This window comes from Daphnia carinata, unplaced genomic scaffold (assembly GCF_022539665.2).
Source record: "Daphnia carinata strain CSIRO-1 unplaced genomic scaffold, CSIRO_AGI_Dcar_HiC_V3 NW_026453160.1, whole genome shotgun sequence".
Lineage (NCBI taxonomy): Eukaryota > Metazoa > Arthropoda > Branchiopoda > Diplostraca > Daphniidae > Daphnia > Daphnia carinata.
This window is the reverse complement of record NW_026712557.1, coordinates 6,820-30,806: the sequence shown is the minus strand read 5'-3', so window position 1 is coordinate 30,806 and position 23,987 is coordinate 6,820. Positions and strand designations below refer to the sequence as shown.

The window sequence follows — 23,987 nt, the reverse complement described above, 5'->3', positions numbered from 1 at the left end:
GACTCGAGGATTTTCTCAATTAGTGTCACGTCAGGTAATCTATGGTAACACAGATTCCGTAATGGTGAAATTCGGTGTACCCACGGTGGCCGAAGCCATGGAATTAGGCCGAGAAGCTGCCGCATTTGTGTCGGCAAAATTTGTCAAACCCATTAATTTGGAATTCGAAAAAGTCTATTACCCCTATTTATTGATCAACGAAAAGAGGTAATTACGGTTCTGATTTATAAAGACTTGTTAGATGAGATACCAGTTGCACTGTCTGTTTCTGTCTTCACAGGTATCCAGGATTGTATTGGACCAAACCTGAAAAGTTTGACAAAATGGATTGTAAGGGTTTAGAAACTGTTCGTCGTGATAATTGTCAACTCGTTGCCAATCTTATCAATAGCTGGTCTGCAGAAAAGTTTGATTGATCGGTAAACAAAAAGTCATCAGTTTTAGTATTCAAAGTTTGAGGTTTTGATATTTTCTCTTAGAGATCCGGATGGAGCACTAGAATACGCCAAACAATCTATTTTCGACTTGCTGCGCAACAAAGTCGATATCTCACTTCTGATGATTACCAAGGTAGAGCGTAACTATGTTTTGGAATACTGTGATTTTATCCGTTTGCTTTCTTTTATTAAAAAGGAGCTGACTAAAACAGATAAAGACTACGCCAGTAAACAGGCACATGTGGAACTAGCTCACAAGATGCGTAAGCGAGATGCTGGTACAACCCCAAAATTAGGGGATCGAGTTCCGTATGTCATTATCGCAGCCGCTAAAAGTACACCAGCTTACCTCAAGGTTCGTCTTTGGATTTCAAATTTCTCATGAACTATTAAGTTTTCATACGTCTTCTTTAGACGGAAAACCCTATTTTTGTAATGGAATACAGCGTACCTATTGATGCCCCATACCATTTGGAAAATCAGCTTTCAAAACCCCTTGTTCGGATTTTGGAACCCATACTTGGATCTAAAGCGGAATCATTGTTGCTACGTAAACACGGACTTATCGCCTTTATTTGCTTGACATAATTGAACGGTTTGTATTCCGTATTGTAGATGGTTACCATACCCGGACGCCTTCATTTGTTACTTCAAAAATTGGTGGATTGGCTAGCTTTACCACACGCAAATCCACCTGTGTTGGATGCAAAACCGTCCTTCCAGACGATAGTGCTGTATGCAAGTAAGTCTAATTTCTGCCTATCTCGGCGATGTTTGTTAAAATTGCTGTTCCAATTTAAACAGATTTTGCAAGCCGAAAGAATCGGAGTTCTACCAGAGGGAAATTGGCCAACTTTATGCTCTCGAAGAGAAGTTTAATCGTTTATGGACAGAATGTCAACGGTGCCAGGGAAGTCTCAACGAAGAGATTCTTTGTTGCAAGTAAATAGTTTGAGTGATATCCTAATCATGTTACATACTTAATACTAATCGTTTGCCACATTTAGCCGAGATTGCCCCATCTATTATATGAGGACAAAAGTTAGAAAAAATCTCACGGAACAGGGTAAACTTATGGAAAGATTCAGCCTACCCTGACAACCTACCGCTCTCGTCAATGATGGTGCATACAGGTAGTGGCTTGGCTTTTGTAAAATAGATTGGAAACAATAAATTACACGACTCATTGTTCAGTAAGTTCCCCATAACCAAAAGATTTTAATAAAAATGGTGTATAGCGCCGTAAGAGTCTCGGAGGGAGCAGGCGGTAAAATACGTGATGTCATGTAATTCCGTATTTTGAAAAACGAAAGTTGATGGCATTAGTAAGTAGATGTATAAGTTATTAGAAAAGTCACGTTGTTGCGAATGATCCAGTCGACGAAACATCGTACGAACCAACGCACATTGAATTAATTAGATTAAGTTCTTAGTCTTTCTGTTTTTTTTTTGTGGTTTATTTCAATACCTAGATTTTTTTTCTTCCCATCCCATTAAAAAAATTTTTTTTTATTCAATTAAAGTCTTATTTGTCAAACAAAATATTTGCTTTAGGCTCGTAGGGGGCTAGTCGCTAGGTGGCCCAGGTGCTGTGCTGAGCTGAGCTGCTGATGGCCACATTTATCATGGCGTCGTAGCGGCTAGTTATATCACGGCAGCCGAACGTGGCAGACCTTTATTTTTGTAGGTGAAATCCAAGGGAGGAAATGCAAATGCTCGGCGCCATCTTGTACGAACGATGTGGTCTGGCGGACACCTTACCAAGGTGACCATGCATTACCTTCGAGTGTATTTAAGGTATACCATTTACTTGCTTTGTAAAAGCTAGGTTTTTAACTTGTGCATCGTAACGATTTTGAATTGGGTAAGTTGCAAGTCGGTAGATTTGCTCTGCAGTTTCCCGGATACCAGCACCCTGCTTCGCGAGAACTACTCTACGTTGTTCTGGGGGGGATTAGACGAACATCTGAATCCGATTTTGAAGAAGTCTTGCATCGATGGACACTGACAAAATATAGGTGAAATAGCTACAAATTTTTATTAGCAAGGTTCACTTGTGTTCCAACTCATTTTATTTTTCAGGAAGCTGCACATGAATGTTGGGTATTTTATCATAAGTAGAATACAGATAGATTCTGTAGTAGTAGATCTCTTTAGTTGGGTATTGAAATTGGCTTTGGTTTGTATGGGGTCTGATGAGGTCTCAGTTGCATTTGATCCTACTTGTTATTTATCACTGCCAATGCCAGTCGAAAAGGAAGTACCAGTTGACCTGTATCTGGCTAACGTGGACCTTTTAGCAGAAATTTTTCTGCTTTCAAGGGATTCAAAGAGTTTGTAGAATATTATGTCTCTAGGATTCCACAGTTTTAGGTAATTCAATTGACAAGAAATTTACACTGATTCTTGTTTTATTTTTCTAAAGGCAGATTCTTAATTATAAAGGATTGGGAAAGAAAATTGACGGAGGCTCAGTGCCAAAAAAATTATGGTAGTTGGAATGATTACCGAAGCTCTTCGGATTCGTTTATTTCACTCGTTATGGTATTTAAAGAAAATAAACGTGTACCTGTGCCCTTTGTATCTGTGACCCGATTTCCTCTTCACTTGCGATAATTCTGCAGCGGGTCATGCAGATACTGTGATCAGCAGAAAAAGTTGGAAGTGCGCTGCCCGGAAAGCAAATCTGGGGTAAAAGAAAAAAACTTATTCCAACTAGTAAGCCATTCCCAAATTCAACCAACAAAAAGGTACACAGTGAGATTTGCTTAACAATTATGTTTCTTTAATTGATTTTAAAATTAGGAAAAGGTGGAAGGAAAAACTTCGTTCTCTGGTAGTGTTTTAGTTAAAATCCTTTTTGTGCAAATTCATTTTTGAAATTGTTTACCTCATTTTCGAATGGTTCCGTTCACATTTGTTGTTCATGTGAGATTTTATGTTTACCAGTTACTGCATTATATTGACCACTATTGCAAGATGTTTGTTTAGGAATAACTACTGTTTTGTTTATCTGGAATGTTGTGTGGGAGTCCATCAGGAATTGCTGGTCTGCAGTAAATTTGTCAGGTATATGTTAGCTTTCATCAGCAAAACGTTATGCACTAATTGTGTTTGGTTTTCGTGGTATAGGCTAGGTGATGAAGATCAATGAATCAGAAAATGTTTTGCATGGGTGGTGAATGTTCTGACAGTTTTAACAGTTGTGATGTGGTGTATTTCACTTCCACGCATCATGGTGTTTTTATCTATCAGTTGAATTGTATGGTTAATTTTCTGTTCGTGTAACCTCATTTCCTCTTGAATCATATAGTAGAAATTGGTGACCTGAAACAATGAACATGGAAAAATCACCTGTGCCAACGTTGACGATGTTTGATTGATGAAGTGCTGGAAACTAAAATTAATTTTCTTTACAATTTGGTTTCAGGCTATCTTTATAATTTTTTATTAGTTTTGCGTTTGTTTAGAGTCCGCAAGCTCGTAGCTGATTTCCTCCTTTAGATACCGCCTGTCGACGGTTTGACAGCCTCACACAATTGAACGTATGCCAAAAAGTAATTGATCCAATTTAATGTATGCAATGTATACTAATTACACCATTCAAAACAATATTCCAGGCCAAAGTGAGCTCTTCCGATCAGAAAAGTGACGGCGTATCCATTTAATTGAAAATAGGCACAAGATAACGCACAATTGGCGTTCTTGCCTCAATGGAGAAATTTTTCCGTGGAACTTATGACCGAAATACCATTGCAGCTGTTCAAAAAAAAAGAAAAGTGTATTATCATGCAGATGTTGACTAGCTAACAATCCAGAGATACGTCAACTTGCGAAATTTCTAGATGTGTGTGAAGCGCAATCAGCATCCTTGTTGAACTGTGAACCCAAATCATGTATTTTCCTAGAAATATCTAGGTTTTTGGATAAATAAATAAAAGTCAGTGAAAAAATGTGATTGTGTGTGAGTGATTCACGATCTAAAAGTATGTTTAAAGAGTTCACATCAATGCAGTTCCCGTCTCAAAAAAGCAATATTTTCAATTTTGATGAATTTTTCGGTTGTTAATTGGAAAACAAGATGACGCTGCTGTGTCACTATTTACTTGCTGACTAAGTGTGAACGGTGAAAGCTGTGTTCGAAAGTTTCTGTTAAATATGTCATATTCCAATGGAAAACTTAAGAAAAACTAATGGTGCTTCTGTACGTTTTCATCCCTGAGTGTGTTTTAGAAGTGAAGCCCACAGAATGCTTGGTGTTTATGGTACACGTCTTTTAATCAACTATGTCAGCTGACAAACCAAAAAACTGTTAGCAACCTACTACGTTGCATTCATAAAACTATACGAGTGCTCATTGAGAGGTATAGGACTAATGTTTTGTTATCAGAATCTCATTGCCACCTCGAGCACTACAACATACTCCCCTCAAGCCAAGCAGGATTTCGTAAGGGCTGTTCCACACACGACCACCTATGGGATTTGGAGAATGCCGTCACCTCGGGCTTCAACAAGAAAAAAGAAACTCACTGCGTCTTTCTAGACATTAAAAAAGCTTACGACCTGGTGTGGCTACCCGGGCTGCTCTTCAAAATAAGTCAAGCGCGAGTTACAGGGAACATCCTCAAATGGCTCCTGAACTTCCTGCTACAGCGGAAGGTTCGGGTCAAACTAGACAGTACACTGTCACATGCCAAAATCATCTCCGTCGGAGTTCCCCAAGGCTCAGTACTGGGCCCCATTCTCTTCACTATCATGACCCGTGACTTCCCCTTGTGTAGGAACCCGAAAAACAATTTAGGCGTTATCGTCAAAATGTTCGCGGATGACATCTCAGCCCGCTGCACTCACTCCCTAAGAAGCAAAGCCCGAAAAAGGCTAGAAACTGCAATAAGAAAATTTGAAAGATGGTGTGCTACCTGGAGATTCCAAATCTCTGTGTCCAAGTGTTTCTCCATATCGTTCAACAGAAGAATTAAGAACTACGTCCCTCTCCATCTGACCTTTAACAGTGAGAGTATCCCTGCCGTCAGTCATGGCAAATTCCTGGGTATCACCTTTGACCGTAAGCTCAACTGGAACCAACATCTGCAAGATTTAGTTACAAAGGTTTCTCGAAGAGCAAACTTCTTCAAAATCCTGGTTAGGAAGAATCTGAACCTGAAACCCAAACTCCTGGTCAATCTGTACACAGCATTAGTAAGAAGCATTGTAGACTATTCTTACCTAAGTATCCTTCAGGGCAGATCTCCCCTTACCAGGAAGCTGGATACAATCCAAAACTCAATTCTTCGTGCAATCCTTCTGGCTCCAAACTCCACTCCTCGTGCACATCTGTGGCTGGACACAGGCATAACCCCCATTCATTGCAGATGTGAATGGTTAGCCTGCCTTTACCTCATAAAGCTGCAAAGTAAACCAAAGAACCCTTTTTATGATAGTGCGAAAAGTACTTACTCTAGCCTCACCTTATGGAACACCAGAAGTACCCCAAGTGTTGTGTTGTGCAAGTTCCAACTGTTAGCTTTAAAAGTTTCCCTGTTTACCTCCGTTAGTTTTCCCGAAAATCTGCTAAATCCTCCATGGTTGATGCCGAAAATACCTACATTTATACTCCCAATCTCGAAAAACAATGCTCTTGAAAATCCAACGTTCACCAGACTACTCTTTCGAGCACTGTTTACGCAAAACAACGCCAGTTCTAGTACGGTAAGCGTCTTCACAGATGGCTCCCGTGACTTCGAAAACAACTCAACAGCATGCGCCATCTACTGCCCAAATTCTCAAGTGAAAAAAGCCTGGAAACTTTCTAGTGATACGAACATCTTCACAGCTGAATTGTTGGCTATTCTAAAGGCCATTGAACACGCTGACAACGGCCCGGCGCAGCTAATCCGGATCTTCTCGGACTCACTCAGTGCCATCTCCGCCATCAATGCTCTACACCCTTCAAACGAACTGGTGGTCAAGATTCGGAACAGGGCCTTAACCAGCTCTTCTGCCGGCTCCAAAGTTATTCTCTACTGGATTCCAAGCCATGTAGGCATTCCAGAAAATGAATTAGTGGATCGTCTGGCAAACGACGCAAGAACGGATCCTAACTGCGAAAAAATCGATCTCGTCGACTCACCTAAACTCGCCCTAAATGTTTTTCGCATAGCATGGTCCAAGCTGATGTCTCTATACCTTGCGAGTCACCATGACTTCTTTGCTTCTCACCCTAGGAACTCCATTCACCCAGAACCCTGGTTGGTGCACCCTAACAGAGTCAGAAACAGCATTCTTCACAAACTCCGGTCGAACCGGCTACGTTTAAACGCCCGCGTTTCGTTATTTGATCCCTCTGTATCCCCATACTGCAGCTATGGCTGCCCTGTGAAAGAGACTCCCTCACATCTAATTATTGAGTGTCCCCACCTCGCTGCCGAAAGAGAGGAACTAAAAAGCTTCCTCTCGGAGTTAAAACTTCAGTTGAACCTATCCAATCTCCTACATCCACCGCAAGTTTGTGACAACCTCGCCAAATTCAAGATCAGGGACTTGGTTTTAAATTTCTTCTGGAAATCAGGACTCCACAAACGCTGCTAATCTAATTCAAAATCATCCCACTTTTCCGAGCAATTTCCCGGTGCCAATTTCGGTCTCCTAGGACGACCCGCTCTCGATATGGCAACGCCACACGGGAGGCACCTTAAGAAAGAAAGAAAAAAAAAAAAAAAAAAAAAAGAATCTCATTGACGGATTTTGCTTCTAAGGTTTAGCTCATGAAACTTCGTTTGTAAAGAATACGTCCTGTTGAGGAATGTCACCAAAGATGCAAATCCTATGGGTAGGAATACCATAATATCATTCTTCTACTCTTTAACCACTCATGGTCTACTGTTAATCGTGATCTGAGTAGTGCACCATATTCATCTTCGTTGCAGTATCAGCTGTAACAACAGTCATTTCGGCAGTTGTAATCTCGACCTAGCCTACCAACAGACATAGACATGTACCTCAACACAATTTCTACTGGTATTTTAAATTTTTCTTCTGCCTCATATAGTTTGCCTTTTTATTTAAATTGAACATTCAACCATAGAACTGCCAACTCTTAGCTGTCTGCTGCCTATTTGCTGGCCCTACAGTCTTTTCAGTCTTCGGACAGCAGAAGTAAGTCGAATTGCTTTCAACGTTTGGTTACAACAACAATCTTATATTTCCCACTAACTGGTTCTTTTTCTTTACTTTTACGATTAAGAACAAAGCCTTCTTCGTGTTCGCCACGCCCGTCATTACCTTGCCCGTCATCCCGTTTTCGCTTCGGCCGTCGTCCCGTCTTGGCTTCGGCCGTCGCCCCGTCGTCCCGTCTTGGCTTCGGCCGTCGCCCCGTCGTCGCCTCGTCTTCGTCTCGCCCGTCTTCGCCTCACCCGTCGCCCCGTCTTCGCCTCGCCCGTCGCCCCGTCTTCGCTCGCCCGTCGCCCCGTCGCCTTTCCCGTCGCCACGTCACCTTCTCGCCCGGTCGCCACGTCTTCTCTTCGCCCGTCGCGCCATCATCGCCTCGCCCGTCGCCTCGTGGTCGCCACGTCATCGCCTGGTCTTTGTGGTATCGTTGTATTTTTTTATTGTGTAATTGTGTAGTACTAATTTACACGTTGGCTGCCACGCCCGTTTGCTCCCCTTTTTTTTTAGCTATATAGGGACGGGCCGCGCTGTTCTGCCTCATGGCCTATCTGTCATGAGGTGGAGTAGTTGCCACTGCCCAAGATTCGCCGAAAGGCAATTAGGCAACGCACCAGAGGGACTCCCTTTGTCCGATGTGTGGTGGAGACCTGGGGTGTGCGTTCCCACAACGGTCTCCATCATCATGTCAGCCCGGACTTGTCAGCGGGCAAGTCCCCCTTGGTCGCTATCCTTCCGATAGCGACGTAATTAATGTAAATTTAGTGGCGTGGCAGCCAACCTGTTAGTTAGTTATTTATGTATGTCTTGTATTGTGTTGTGTTGTAAGATGTGAATGTAAGTGGAGGATTTGTGGGAGGATGGAGGGACAATAAAAAATGTGTTAGATTTTTAAATAAAGTTTGTTTTTATTTATGAGAGTATTTTCATGAACTGGATTGGGGATCGAACCCTAGACCTCCAGCGTATCAGTTTAATACTTTACCATTGAGCCATCTACAACGTATACAAATATGTAATTTCTTCCTTAATACCTTTGTTTGTAGTGGATAAGTCGATACGCTTTCAAATGGGAATTATTGTCTGTATGGTTAACAGTGGCTCAATGGTAGAGCGTTCGACTGAGATATGAAATGTCTGAGGTTCGAATACCAGAATGATGCATATCAGCAAAAGATAAATGAAGAAATACCTCATGTGGATTACATGTAGACGTATAAAATAAGGTACAAGAAAGACAAAATAAGTAAAAAGATTTTTGAATTAAAAAAAAACAATTTTTATTGATGTAAAATTTTTTTGTGTCAACTAAGGTAGGAGAAAACTCTACCACATGAGTAGAGTCTCCCCCTACCTTAGTTGACTCACCGGGGAGATTACCCGGTGCGTGGCTAAGAGAAGCCGGAAAAGGATGAAGAGTGATGATAAGGACAAGTTTTCACGTGAGCGATTAACCGTTATTCGGATATGTGGGTAGCCCCAAGACCCTCAAAAAGATATCATCGAGCCAGGGGGACCCCCACGTCCCCTTTCCGGACAGCGCACTCACAACCTTTAACTGCTGATCACAGTAGGGGCATGACCCCCTACGGGCTTATTAGAAATTTAGGGGAAACGGGGCCACAGAAAGAAGGGAGCCCAGATATGCACTTGAATTTAAGAGAATAAAACTCTTTACTGTTCGGGATGAATCAGCAATTAGCCGTGTCGTCTGAGTAGCGTTCTTTGAAAATTTAGCATCTCTTTTCGTCTTCTATTCTTAAACAGGGAAATATAATGGCTGGACATCTTTTACGGTTAGCTGCAAAATGTCATCAAGGAGACTGGAATGAAAGAGAAATTAAGATCAAGGTAAAATGTGACCACAGAATAGATGTGAACCAATTTTTGTGCTTCGCTTTAAATGAAACAAATACCGTTACATGGGAGGCTTGGATCACATTTTCCATGAGGATTCACCTACGCACTTAACTTGGAACACACCATGTGTGAGGGTTGGACCAAAATATCCATATCGTTTTCACGATACTGATGGGCTTATCATTTGGAACCTTCCTTTCTGTAATTAAAGATGTTTTATTTAATAAACCCATGATCTCTAAACCATCAATCAAATACCGAATCGCTTACGAAGACATCTTTGGCAGAATGGCAGTCTGGTAGAAAATCAATATTCTTCTTGGGCCTCTTCGATTGCCAAAAATGGCAATAAGAACTGAACAGGGAACAGTTCACTAAAGAAAATGAGAACATTCCCTTTGTTATGCAGGGAATATTGCTGTAGTTATGCAAACAATCAGAGCTGTCTTACAGATTGGATGGGAAAATGGAAAGGTTTATCCCTAGATAACACCACCAACCAGTACTGTCACGTCACTGCACATACAGAGAAGAAAATTCAAAAGTTATTAAAAATTGAATACACCTTTTACCATCAGCATGATACTGCAACACATAGCTCTCGGAGATACTTATTCTACGAAAAATTTATCCCATTGTAGAGTAGATCTTGACTTAAACGTAACGCGAATGCCATCACCTAAAATTACAAAATTTAGATTACATGCCAGCATAACAAAAATGCTGCAAGCTTACATGTTGTAAGGACTCCCGATAAAACTTTAAAGTTAAATAAGTTAGTTAGATTATGTGTTCTATTTCTCATGTTGCGTTTGCCCCCCCCCCTCCCCCACTTGACTCTTTCGCCTCTTGTTTCGTTTTTTATTACCCTTTCTTCGCATGACGTGGGGTCAACGACAGGACATAAATCAGTCGACCTCACGTTTCGCGTAACATTCTGGCTCTGTTGCGATGACCCCACGCAAACTTAGCGTTCCACGCCAAGTTGGCGTCATCAAGCCAAAGCGCGGTATAAAACCAACGCCTGAGCTGTGCCTTTTTTTTAGTATTCTTGCAACCTGCTGTCCAGTTAGTCGTGCCGTAGCACTCTATTTGTGTAACATTTAAATCCACGCTTGAGTTTTGTGTACCCTCTTACGTACTTCGAAATAAACTGAGTTCAACACCTACAACTGTCGTGTTCTTCTGATCGCCCTGCAAACATCCTCAACTGAGACGCCACTTCCCGTTCTGCCCAAGTCCACCACCACCCCTTCCGACGTCGCCGTACCTTCAGCTCTCTCCAGCGCCATGACGTCCGCGTAAGTACTCCACACCTTGTCTCCTTCTTAACTTTCCCAAGTAGCGTTCTTTTTATATCCGTGCAGCCGACGTGATTGGCTGGCGGATCCTAACAAAGATAACTGTGTAATACCAGAATATTAGATTAAGATATTAACCTGACCGTTGTCAGTATTGTTTTATTGTTGTGTGTGGTAATCACCCCAGTTGCGTCAGACGTGACAGGAATTGATTATTGCAATGTGGTAAACAATGAATTTATACTGTCAGACGATCCATCAAACAGTATAGCCATCTACTGGTAAGGTATCCAGTTCTATTTCACTCAACGGCTCCCGATGTTAAAGAAGTTAGGGCTTGAAAATAAGCCCGACAAAATAAATAAGCCCGACACCATGGGGAATGTATTGCTTCTTCTTATGTAAAACACTGCAACAAGTGTGACTAGTGAATCAAATTTCTGAATAAGAAAACCTGTCCACTTATACAGTACATAAAGTACTCACACAGCGAACAGGTTTTCAAAGTATTAAAAACGAACATTGTCACCCATTCTTCCTTCCGTCCCAATCTAACCTTGTGAAATCCAATTACAAATGCTGCAAGTTTGGATGTATCGTGATAACCGAATGAAAGCGCGGTGGGTGAGAGAGGACAATGGCCGTAACGATTAAAAAACTTTTCCGCTTTAACAGCATAGTTATTTCTTAACCAATAGTGCCATTGTCGTCTCTCCTCACCTACTAACGTTCAGTGTATCAAAATGCCGATGTCTGTGTGCATCTGTGTGCAAATGTAAGAAAATGTAAGGATGCTTAGAAAACCAGTGGACTTTGTTCAAGTCACGTCCCGTCCCAATGAAGGTACAAATTTCACATCATTCAAAATGGCAGCTATTGAAATTTAAAAGACCAGTTTACAGTGTCTGCAACGATGGTCCGCTATTTTCGAATAACTACAAATAGACAGGCATCATGATATGAATGAAACGTAAGTGAAGGAATGATAAATGGATCATTTCTGAATATGAAAACCTGCCTGCTTACACAGTACCAAAGTACTCAAACAGCAGACAGGTATTCAAAGTATCAAAAATGATCTTTGTCATCAATTCTTCCTTCAGTCCGATAGAACCTTCTGAAACCAAATACATTGGCTGAAACTTGGTGGCATCATGATAACCGAATGAAATTGGGGGTGGGAGAGAGGTGACAATGGCCATAACGATAAAAAAACTTTTCCGCTTTAACAGCATAGTTATTTCTTAACCAATTATGCCATTGTCGTCTCTCTTCACCTATTAACGTTCAGTGTATCAAAATGCCGGTGTCCCGTAGCCAATGCACATCAGTCGCCAAAGTTACAATCAAACAGAAATGAAAAATCGATACCAATGACAATGACCACAAAGGGATTAGGAAACTGCTTCCTTTGTCAGCAAACAGGTTTCCTAAGCGTCAAAGATGTTCATTGTCGTATGTCGCCATTCACTTCCGTCCAGTAGATCATAATGCCATCAATTTGCAGCCACCACATCGAATCAGATCAATTTTGCCCCTTCCTTTAAACGTTACGAATTTAAACAAAACCAAAGCACACAGAATTATCTAAGCTTCAAAACATATTCATTGTTAGACCTTCTCCTCTGCTTTCATTTCGTTGTTAGAAGAACGATGTCCAAACATCGTTTTGAGTCCTTTGAAGAATTTCTTCCCCTTGTTTTCTGCCTTTGGCTTCGGAAACATTTCTTTAGCGAAAGCCACTTCTGCCATCTTCTTCTCAAAATCCATATTTTCGTTTTCGACAATCACTTGCAGGGCTTTTTCTCTTCGCTGGACAAGTTCGGTTAGTTCCGCGCGCTCTACTTCCGATGACGCAGAAGCAAGTTTGTTTTTTTTATTTTTAAGCTCGTCTTCTGCATCACGTATAACTTCGCAGGACCTCCTTCTGTCATTTTCATAATATTTTTAAGCTCAGAAAAAGTCTTCCTGAGGTTGTCGATACTGTCGGGTTCTTCGAGCTCAATGACTAGCGGTTCAAATTCGTTCTGGAAGTCGGCCCTTTTTGTCTCGAACGCTACCATTATGTCCATTATGGTCTGTGACATGTACTGCTCATAGTCTTCGCGATTTTCATTATTCTTGTGTTTTGCCATCTCAATGCGTAACCCCAAGTAATTGATCATAGAACCGGTCAAGTCTAGCACTGTTTTAGGTCCGGCATCTGATTTGTTTGTCGGCGTTTGGGGAGGCGTTTCATTTCCCGTTGTGCGTGTAATTTTGATCAAATGCGCATTTTCTTTATGTAAACGGAGGTTGTGGAAGTGTCTACGACCCAGGAAGTTGGGCATAGCCTTATATCCTGCAGACACGTAAATTGGGGTTGTAAATGATTCGCCTTCTAATTCAACAAAGGGGTAGAAAAATCCAACGAGCTCATCCAATTTTACGTGCTCTTTGAACTTCCCTGTACGCTTCGCCATGACCAAAGTGATCTTCGTAAAAGGCGTTAATTCTGGCTCGTCTAATTTTTGCCATTGGTCTAAACTGATGATTGAATGTTCACAGCCTTTGTCAATCACCATATCCACTTGATGCCCGTTCATTGTTACCTGCACGGACTTGGTCTTGATGGGTTTGTCTTCTGTCAAGAATCCCGGTTTGACTAATTTCTTTTTCATTCGCTCGAATAATTGTGATAGCTTCGACTTTTGGACGCCCTTTGCAGGTGTCGTGTTGATCGTTGGTTCGCTTACTGTATCGGCGTCTGTGGGAGGGGGCCGAGCATTCTTAACAGCTCTTTCCGGCGACCAAGAAACGGGGATGGTTTTGATCTCGGGACTTGACGACGCGTCTCTGCTGCCTCGTTTAATGACAATTTCGCCGCAGTCAGATTTCTATTTGTCCGCTTCGGTTCATCTTTGTAAAATTTCAAGTCAGTGTCTCGAAATCCAGCTTTAGGCCTAGGCGTAGTTCCATCTGGTTTCTCTGCTTGGCAAACAGTACTAGATGAAGTATTCTGGGGTAAAGGATGCGTCATGTTACATTTTTGTAACAAGTCGCTCCTGTTTTCTGGTGTCAACTGTTCAGGTTGTTCTTCTCTGCTGGAAGATCCTGTTAATGCTGTGACGAACGAGAAGATATTCATATAAATGAGGGAACCATTTTGAATATTTCGATTTACTTCGGGTGCTTGAAAAACACCGCTCGCTGTCTCGCTTTATGGCATTTTTCGACGGAAGACAGAACCCATCACTGCTCAAACTCTGATGTTTTTTCAAAAAAAAATGTTAATAAAATAAGGTAATTTGAATTGTGTGAAGGAAATTAAATGAATTAGAATTTTTCCCGTAATGTTCAACACAAATAACCGTAAAAAAACTCTAAAAAGTATTTTTATTTCGTGAAAAACTATCTCAGTTTTGGAATCTTCTGAATTCACATGCATGCCGTCTATAGGACATATACCCTGGTGGTTATTACTGTTTCCGCTATCATTTCCACGATATACCGTCCCGTGCTCCAATTCCACGCTTTAGCCAATTCGTGTTTTTCGTTTGCACCTCGAAGCAGACCTACGTTGTTATTTGCTTCAGTCTTGCTCTTTAGCATGCCAAAGAAATTTGACTACTATTGCTCTTTTTATTTATAGCTAAAGAGAAGTTAAATAGCACAAGCAGTTTGAAGAATGGGTATGTTGGATCGTTCACAACCTTGGCTCAGCCATGTTTGCCATACCCACCCTATCCAGAAAGACAGCAAAAGAATAGGTCAGTTTCGATGGCTGAAACATCACCAGTGCTTTGGCATGACCAGGTGCAAAAAACGACTGAAAAGGTTGAATCAACACTTATTACTCCAAACAAAAAGGAGTTGAGCACGAAGGACGATGCTGTCAAAAAAGATAGATGCCTGTCAACAGCATCATCTGACAGTGGTTCCATAATGGAGGTTGTGGAGGGCTTAAGAAGAAAAAATATAGGTTTTGGAGAGGTTGATAAAACAGAGAAGAAAAAACTGGCACCCAGACAATGGCTTCTATTGGTTGTTCTCTCATTAGCAACTCTTACATCATCATTTGCCTTTTCCCCCGTTCTTTCCCTAAATTGTAAGTATCTGTGAAATAAGATCATATGTAATGTGAAATCTAAATGTTTGCTTTAATCTCTAGGCTGAAGATAAGGGTGCCACAGTATCCATTTATGGATTTATTATTGGTACCAACTGCCTGACATCGTTTCTTGTCACACTCCTTTTATTGGAAAAACGTAAATATTACCCCAAATTTGTTCCATAAACGTGTAATTTGCATCTTCATCTTTCTTTCAGCTAAAAGTTAGTGGCGTTCGGTTCACCTTTGTTTCTGGAGTTTTCATTGGAGGTATTTGCTGCTTATTATCGGGGTGAGTAGTAAATTACACAAAAAAAAACGCAAAAGCTGGGTTTTAATCAGTAAACTTTAAAAGCTTTTTAGAGTATTTCCCTCCCGGGGGTTCATTCGTCGTAATATCTATATTGTTCCGCGTCATTCACGCTGCCGGAAACGCTGGAACAATTACGGCGACGTTTACGTACACTGGTGTGGAGTTTCCCAATTCCGTTGCCAAAATCTTTGTAAGATTCACTAATGCAGGTTTAGCGTTCGCTGTTCAATTTCTACCATTGTTCTAATTTTAGAATCTTACAAGAACCATGATGAACATTGCCCAGCTTGCTGGTCCTATAGTCGGCGGTGCATTGTACGAAGTCGGTGGTGTTAAGACTCCCTTTATCCTCATGGGCGGAATTCAAACTTTTATGGCCTTTATGGCATTACCCTTTCTTCCCGATTATGACGGTAAATTAGTTCAAAATGTTGTACGTCACCAGTCTTCTCATCTCGTTTCTCAACATTTTAGTGTCACAGTATGACGAGGGATCGACTAAAACTCAATCGCCATTGGCTATTTTGTGTATTCCATCCATTTGGATCCCGTTCTTCACGTTCATCGTATCGACATGTCGAACGGGTTCCTCTCGATCAACCTTGAACCGCAAGTGTTGCGTACGGTATGTTTTCCGACTTGGCGTTATTATTAATTTCTTTAGAATCATTTTATGTTTTGTTTGCAGTTTGACTTGACACCATTTTACGTGGGTATCTTTTTCGAACTGAAAGACGGTGCCAACAGTATAGCCAGCCCTATTTGGGGATACTTGTGCGATCGCCGTGGACCTGTGAAGCTCTGCCTTTTTTCCAGTACCATGATCGGAGCCTTGTCCATATTTTTGCTGGGGCCTTTTCGCTTCGTTCCTATTGATCGGTACTTTTGATTTCAATTCTAAAGTTCAAACCGTTTAACTAGTATCATTGTTTGATTTTATTTTAGAAATCTAGCTGTTGTCGGTATCGCATTGGCACAAAGTGGAGTTGCGTTTGCAGGGCAACAAGTTTCGGGGGTCGTTGATGCCATGAGAGAAGCTATGTAAGCCACATTTAAAAAAATCAATTTACTGTACCAGTATTCATTTCTTTTTTTTTTTCGTTTTGATAATAGACATGCTGGTTATCCGGATAATCCCAGTACTCACGGGCTTGTTGCCGGTATATGGTCGTCTCTTAGTGGTGCTGGGCGTTTTGTTTCACGCGCTGGGACTGGCATTTTAGTGGACCACATTGGTTTCCAAATGACGGCTGTCGTCGTCTTCTCTGTCCAAATTACAGTGTTAAGTTTTATGCAAAAATGACTATTAACAAATAATTAGATGTATTGTTTATTTCCTTCTATAGGGACTAGCAACCATTTGCTTCCTGTTACCAAAGTGCAAGAAAGGGGACGGCAAATCCGACGGGGATGACATGACAGTGGATGCCATATCTACGAGGACAACATCGTTTACTTATTCCGTCGTGGATGTCGGTGAGTTTCCATGATTAACTATTTCTCAGCCCGAATCTCCAGCCGAGTCCGGCCACACCTCGAAATGCTGCCCGAATCTATTGATGAATCGACGGAAAGCTGCGTGAACAATACATTCCAGAAGCTGTGACATGCGATGAAAAGGAACTGTTTAAGGGGATCGTCTGTGGGGAACACTTTAACAATTTTGATAAAGTCGTCCTCCAGGTAAACCATTTTTCGAAACAGTAGTTTATGTTTTGAAAATATCTATTTGGATTTGCTTTAGGTTACAGAAAAAGATGTACCTCGATAAATAACATCATTCGAAGAAGCCGGCCTGCGCCCACTACTACTTCAAAACATTAAGATTGCTGGCTACATAAAATCAACACCTATACAGAAAGCTTCAGTTGCAGATATTCTTGCCAAAAGAGATTTGATTACTTGTGCTGTCACGGGCTCCGGCAAAACGGTAATCCAATTAATGAACGCTGTGTAATTTTGAAACCTTGATGCCTTCGTACTAACTTGATTCGAATGGGTCGATATGAACTGGGTAAGTTGAGGTAAAAGTAATTTTGAGTGGGCACGTCTGTGATTGCGACTACGAAAAGGTCCAATTGCATTTAAGATACTCAAGAAACCCTTCGTGACATTCGTTGATTAAGTCATCTAAAATTTCACATTTTTTCATATAGGCGGCGTACTTGGTACCGTTTATGAACATATTGTTAGAACAAGGTGTTTCTGGTGCATCCCCGCCATGGTTCAAAAGCCAGAAGTTGTAATTGTCGCACGCACTCGTGAATTTTCGATTCAAATTCACCGCGGGGCGTGTAAATTCTCCTACAATTCGGTTTTAAAATCTGTCATATATCAAGGAACTGTCACGAGCCATCATCGGTCAAATCTTCAAGCTGGGTGCAATACTCTTGTCGCGACCGCGGGGCGACTCGAGGATTTTCTCAATTAGTGTCACGTCAGGTAATCTATGGTAACACAGATTCCGTAATGGTGAAATTCGGTGTACCCACGGTGGCCGAAGCCATGGAATTAGGCCGAGAAGCTGCCGCATTTGTGTCGGCAAAATTTGTCAAACCCATTAATTTGGAATTCGAAAAAGTCTATTACCCCTATTTATTGATCAACGAAAAGAGGTAATTACGGTTCTGATTTATAAAGACTTGTTAGATGAGATACCAGTTGCACTGTCTGTTTCTGTCTTCACAGGTATCCAGGATTGTATTGGACCAAACCTGAAAAGTTTGACAAAATGGATTGTAAGGGTTTAGAAACTGTTCGTCGTGATAATTGTCAACTCGTTGCCAATCTTATCAATAGCTGGTCTGCAGAAAAGTTTGATTGATCGGTAAACAAAAAGTCATCAGTTTTAGTATTCAAAGTTTGAGGTTTTGATATTTTCTCTTAGAGATCCGGGTGGAGCACTAGAATACGCCAAACAATCTATTTTCGACTTGCTGCGCAACAAAGTCGATATCTCACTTCTGATGATTACCAAGGTAGGGCGTAACTATGTTTTGGAATACTGTGATTTTATCCGTTTGCTTTCTTTTATTAAAAAGGAGCTGACTAAAACAGATAAAGACTACGCCAGCAAACAGGCACATGTGGAACTAGCTCACAAGATGCGTAAGCGAGATGCTGGTACAACCCCAAAATTAGGGGATCGAGTTCCGTATGTCATTATCGCAGCCGCTAAAAGTACACCAGCCTACCTCAAGATTCGTCTTTGGATTTCAAATTTCTCATGAACTATTAAGTTTTCATACGTCTTCTTTAGACGGTAAACCCTATTTTTGTAATGGAATACAGCGTACCTATTGATGCCCCATACCATTTGGAAAATCAGCTTTCAAAACCCCTTGTTCGGATTTTGGAACCCATACTTGGATCTAAAGCGGAATCATTGTTGCTACGTAAACATGGACTTATCGCCTTTATTTGCTTGACATAATTGAACGGTTTGTATTCCGTATTGTAGATGGTTACCATACCCGGACGCCTTCATTTGTTACTTCAAAAATTGGTGGATTGGCTAGCTTTACCACACGCAAATCCACCTGTGTTGGATGCAAAACCGTCCTTCCAGACGATAGTGCTGTATGCAAGTAAGTCTAATTTCTGCCTATCTCGGCGATGTTTGTTAAATTTGCTGTTCCAATTTAAACAGATTTTGCAAGCCGAAAGAATCGGAGTTCTACCAGAGGGAAATTGGCCAACTTTATGCTCTCGAAGAGAAGTTTAATCGTTTATGGACAGAATGTCAACGGTGCCAGGGAAGTCTCAACGAAGAGATTCTTTGTTGCAAGTAAATAGTTTGAGTGATATCCTAATCATGTTACATACTTAATACTAATCGTTTGCCACATTTAGCCGAGATTGCCCCATCTATTATATGAGGACAAAAGTTAGAAAAAATCTCACGGAACAGGGTAAACTTATGGAAAGATTCAGCCTACCCTGACAACCTACCGCTCTCGTCAATGATGGTGCATACAGGTAGTGGCTTGGCTTTTGTAAAATAGATTGGAAACAATAAATTACACGACTCATTGTTCAGTAAGTTCCCCATAACCAAAAGATTTTAATAAAAATGGTGTATAGCGCCGTAAGAGTCTCGGAGGGAGCAGGCGGTAAAATACGTGATGTCATGTAATTCCGTATTTTGAAAAACGAAAGTTGATGGCATTAGTAAGTAGATGTATAAGTTATTAGAAAAGTCACGTTGTTGCGAATGATCCAGTCGACGAAACATCGTACGAACCAACGCACATTGAATTAATTAGATTAAGTTCTTAGTCTTTCTGTTTTTTTTTTTTGTGGTTTATTTCAATACCTAGATTTTTTTTCTTCCCATCCCATTAAAAAAATTTTTTTTTATTCAATTAAAGTCTTATTTGTCAAACAAAATATTTGCTTTAGGCTCGTAGGGGGCTAGTCGCTAGGTGGCCCAGGTGCTGTGCTGAGCTGAGCTGCTGATGGCCACATTTATCATGGCGTCGTAGCGGCTAGTTATATCACGGCAGCCGAACGTGGTAGACCTTTATTTTTGTAGGTGAAATCCAAGGGAGGAAATGCAAATGCTCGGCGCCATCTTGTACGAACGATGTGGTCTGGCGGACACCTTACCAAGGTGACCATGCATTACCTTCGAGTGTATTTAAGGTATACCATTTACTTGCTTTGTAAAAGCTAGGTTTTTAACTTGTGCATCGTAACGATTTTGAATTGGGTAAGTTGCAAGTCGGTAGATTTGCTCTGCAGTTTCCCGGATACCAGCACCCTGCTTCGCGAGAACTACTCTACGTTGTTCTGGGGGGCTTAGACGAACATCTGAATCCGATTTTGAAGAAGTCTTGCATCGATGGACACTGACAAAATATAGGTGAAATAGCTACAAATTTTTATTAGCAAGGTTCACTTGTGTTCCAACTCATTTTATTTTTCAGGAAGCTGCACATGAATGTTGGGTATTTTATCATAAGTAGAATACAGATAGATTCTGTAGTAGTAGATCTCTTTAGTTGGGTATTGAAATTGGCTTTGGTTTGTATGGGGTCTGATGAGGTCTCAGTTGCATTTGATCCTACTTGTTATTTATCACTGCCAATGCCAGTCGAAAAGGAAGTACCAGTTGACCTGTATCTGGCTAACGTGGACCTTTTAGCAGAAATTTTTCTGCTTTCAAGGGATTCAAAGAGTTTGTAGAATATTATGTCTCTAGGATTCCACAGTTTTAGGTAATTCAATTGACAAGAAATTTACACTGATTCTTGTTTTATTTTTCTAAAGGCAGATTCTTAATTATAAAGGATTGGGAAAGAAAATTGACGGAGGCTCAGTGCCAAAAAAATTATGGTAGTTGGAATGATTACCGAAGCTCTTCGGATTCGTTTATTTCACTCGTTATGGTATTTAAAGAAAATAAACGTGTACCTGTGCCCCTTTGTATCTGTGACCCGATTTCCTCTTCACTTGCGATAATTCTGCAGCGGGTCATGCAGATACTGTGATCAGCAGAAAAAGTTGGAAGTGCGCTGCCCGGAAAGCAAATCTGGGGTAAAAGAAAAAAACTTATTCCAACTAGTAAGCCATTCCCAAATTCAACCAACAAAAAGGTACACAGTGAGATTTGCTTAACAATTATGTTTCTTTAATTGATTTTAAAATTAGGAAAAGGTGGAAGGAAAAACTTCGTTCTCTGGTAGTGTTTTAGTTAAAATCCTTTTTGTGCAAATTCATTTTTGAAATTGTTTACCTCATTTTCGAATGGTTCCGTTCACATTTGTTGTTCATGTGAGATTTTATGTTTACCAGTTACTGCATTATATTGACCACTATTGCAAGATGTTTGTTTAGGAATAACTACTGTTTTGTTTATCTGGAATGTTGTGTGGGAGTCCATCAGGAATTGCTGGTCTGCAGTAAATTTGTCAGGTATATGTTAGCTTTCATCAGCAAAACGTTATGCACTAATTGTGTTTGGTTTTCGTGGTATAGGCTAGGTGATGAAGATCAATGAATCAGAAAATGTTTTGCATGGGTGGTGAATGTTCTGACAGTTTTAACAGTTGTGATGTGGTGTATTTCACTTCCACGCATCATGGTGTTTTTATCTATCAGTTGAATTGTATGGTTAATTTTCTGTTCGTGTAACCTCATTTCCTCTTGAATCATATAGTAGAAATTGGTGACCTGAAACAATGAACATGGAAAAATCACCTGTGCCAACGTTGACGATGTTTGATTGATGAAGTGTTTGATTGATGAAGTGCTGGAAACTAAAATTAATTTTCTTTACAATTTGGTTTCAGGCTATCTTTATAATTTTTTATTAGTTTTGCGTTTGTTTAGAGTCCGCAAGCTCGTAGCTGATTTCCTCCTTTAGATACCGCCTGTCGACGGTTTGACAGCCTCACACAATTGAACGTATGCCAAAAAGTAATTGATCCAATTTAATGTATGCAATGTATACTAATTACACCATTCAAAACAATATTCCAGGCCAAAGTGAGCTCTTCCGATCAGAAAAGTGACGGCGTATCCATTTAATTGAAAATAGGCACAAGATAACGCACAATTGGCGTTCTTGCCTCAATGGAGAAATTTTTCCGTGGAACTTATGACCGAAATACCATTGCAGCTGTTCAAAAAAAAAAGAAAAGTGTATTATCATGCAGATGTTGACTAGCTAACAATCCAGAGATACGTCAACTTGCGAAATTTCTAGATGTGTGTGAAGCGCAATCAGCATCCTTGTTGAACTGTGAACCCAAATCATGTATTTTCCTAGAAATATCTAGGTTTTTGGATAAATAAATAAAAGTCAGTGAAAAAATGTGATTGTGTGTGAGTGATTCACGATCTAAAAGTATGTTTAAAGAGTTCACATCAATGCAGTTCCCGTCTCAAAAAAGCAATATTTTCAATTTTGATGAATTTTTCGGTTGTTAATTGGAAAACAAGATGACGCTGCTGTGTCACTATTTACTTGCTGACTAAGTGTGAACGGTGAAAGCTGTGTTCGAAAGTTTCTGTTAAATATGTCATATTCCAATGGAAAACTTAAGAAAAACTAATGGTGCTTCTGTACGTTTTCATCCCTGAGTGTGTTTTAGAAGTGAAGCCCACAGAATGCTTGGTGTTTATGGTACACGTCTTTTAATCAACTATGTCAGCTGACAAACCAAAAAACTGTTAGCAACCTACTACGTTGCATTCATAAAACTATACGAGTGCTCATTGAGAGGTATAGGACTAATGTTTTGTTATCAGAATCTCATTGCCACCTCGAGCACTACAACATACTCCCCTCAAGCCAAGCAGGATTTCGTAAGGGCTGTTCCACACACGACCACCTATGGGATTTGGAGAATGCCGTCACCTCGGGCTTCAACAAGAAAAAAGAAACTCACTGCGTCTTTCTAGACATTAAAAAAGCTTACGACCTGGTGTGGCTACCCGGGCTGCTCTTCAAAATAAGTCAAGCGCGAGTTACAGGGAACATCCTCAAATGGCTCCTGAACTTCCTGCTACAGCGGAAGGTTCGGGTCAAACTAGACAGTACACTGTCACATGCCAAAATCATCTCCGTCGGAGTTCCCCAAGGCTCAGTACTGGGCCCCATTCTCTTCACTATCATGACCCGTGACTTCCCCTTGTGTAGGAACCCGAAAAAACAATTTAGGCGTTATCGTCAAAATGTTCGCGGATGACATCTCAGCCCGCTGCACTCACTCCCTAAGAAGCAAAGCCCGAAAAAGGCTAGAAACTGCAATAAGAAAATTTGAAAGATGGTGTGTTACCTGGAGATTCCAAATCTCTGTGTCCAAGTGTTTCTCCATATCGTTCAACAGAAGAATTAAGAACTACGTCCCTCTCCATCTGACCTTTAACAGTGAGAGTATCCCTGCCGTCAGTCATGGCAAATTCCTGGGTATCACCTTTGACCGTAAGCTCAACTGGAACCAACATCTGCAAGATTTAGTTACAAAGGTTTCTCGAAGAGCAAACTTCTTCAAAATCCTGGTTAGGAAGAATCTGAACCTGAAACCCAAACTCCTGGTCAATCTGTACACAGCATTAGTAAGAAGCATTGTAGACTATTCTTACCTAAGTATCCTTCAGGGCAGATCTCCCCTTACCAGGAAGCTGGATACAATCCAAAACTCAATTCTTCGTGCAATCCTTCTGGCTCCAAACTCCACTCCTCGTGCACATCTGTGGCTGGACACAGGCATAACCCCCATTCATTGCAGATGTGAATGGTTAGCCTGCCTTTACCTCATAAAGCTGCAAAGTAAACCAAAGAACCCTTTTTATGATAGTGCGAAAAGTACTTACTCTAGCCTCACCTTATGGAACACCAGAAGTACCCCAAGTGTTGTGTTGTGCAAGTTCCAACTGTTAGCTTTAAAAGTTTCCCTGTTTACCTCCGTTAGTTTTCCCGAAAATCTGCTAAATCCTCCATGGTTGATGCCGAAAATACCTACATTTATACTCCCAATCTCGAAAAACAATGCTCTTGAAAATCCAACGTTCACCAGACTACTCTTTCGAGCACTGTTTACGCAAAACAACGCCAGTTCTAGTACGGTAAGCGTCTTCACAGATGGCTCCCGTGACTTCGAAAACAACTCAACAGCATGCGCCATCTACTGCCCAAATTCTCAAGTGAAAAAAGCCTGGAAACTTTCTAGTGATACGAACATCTTCACAGCTGAATTGTTGGCTATTCTAAAGGCCATTGAACACGCTGACAACGGCCCGGCGCAGCTAATCCGGATCTTCTCGGACTCACTCAGAGCCATCTCCGCCATCAATGCTCTACACCCTTCAAACGA

General features: G+C 40.9%; 5 long non-coding RNA genes and 2 pseudogenes across 15 annotated transcripts; 5 read left to right on the top strand and 2 right to left on the bottom strand.

Moving 5' to 3' along the window:
- Positions 1-4: 4 nt before the first annotated feature.
- Positions 5-786, top strand: LOC130703322 (DNA polymerase delta catalytic subunit-like; annotated as a pseudogene).
- A 664-nt stretch (positions 787-1,450) lies between these two features.
- On the top strand, positions 1,451-4,395 carry LOC130703323 (uncharacterized). Of its 6 annotated transcripts, none has more exons than XR_009004631.2 (9): positions 1,451-1,570; positions 1,992-2,234; positions 2,307-2,455; positions 2,520-2,810; positions 2,883-2,981; positions 3,062-3,187; positions 3,243-3,506; positions 3,570-3,994; positions 4,058-4,395. It is a non-coding gene; the product is annotated as an uncharacterized LOC130703323 (long non-coding RNA). The 6 variants fall into 6 exon arrangements; XR_009004632.2 differs by having other exon boundaries at positions 2,867-2,981; XR_009004628.2 differs by having other exon boundaries at positions 2,863-2,981.
- Positions 4,041-6,108, bottom strand: LOC130703324 (uncharacterized). Of its 2 annotated transcripts, XR_009004634.2 has the most exons (4): positions 5,906-6,108; positions 5,664-5,843; positions 5,357-5,597; positions 4,041-5,291 (listed from the first exon to the last, which is right to left on the bottom strand). It is a non-coding gene; the product is annotated as an uncharacterized LOC130703324 (long non-coding RNA). The 2 variants fall into 2 exon arrangements; XR_009004633.2 differs by having other exon boundaries at positions 4,041-5,597.
- Positions 6,109-14,383: 8,275 nt separating this feature from the next.
- On the top strand, positions 14,384-18,071 carry LOC130703321 (MFS-type transporter SLC18B1-like; annotated as a pseudogene).
- Positions 18,072-19,570: 1,499 nt separating this feature from the next.
- LOC132087746 (uncharacterized) lies at positions 19,571-21,365 on the top strand. Of its 5 annotated transcripts, none has more exons than XR_009422042.1 (6): positions 19,571-19,777; positions 19,841-20,029; positions 20,094-20,555; positions 20,637-20,762; positions 20,818-21,081; positions 21,145-21,365. It is a non-coding gene; the product is annotated as an uncharacterized LOC132087746 (long non-coding RNA). The 5 variants fall into 5 exon arrangements; XR_009422045.1 differs by having other exon boundaries at positions 19,571-19,809; positions 19,882-20,029; positions 20,094-20,384; positions 20,457-20,762; XR_009422044.1 differs by having other exon boundaries at positions 19,571-19,809; positions 19,882-20,029; positions 20,094-20,384; positions 20,441-20,762.
- Positions 21,366-21,407: 42 nt separating this feature from the next.
- LOC130703319 (uncharacterized) lies at positions 21,408-21,987 on the top strand. Its single transcript, XR_009004625.1, has 2 exons — positions 21,408-21,585; positions 21,649-21,987. It is a non-coding gene; the product is annotated as an uncharacterized LOC130703319 (long non-coding RNA).
- Positions 21,815-23,701, bottom strand: LOC130703320 (uncharacterized). Its single transcript, XR_009004626.2, has 4 exons — positions 23,499-23,701; positions 23,257-23,436; positions 22,950-23,190; positions 21,815-22,884 (listed from the first exon to the last, which is right to left on the bottom strand). It is a non-coding gene; the product is annotated as an uncharacterized LOC130703320 (long non-coding RNA).
- Between the last annotated feature and the right edge of the window lie 286 nt (positions 23,702-23,987).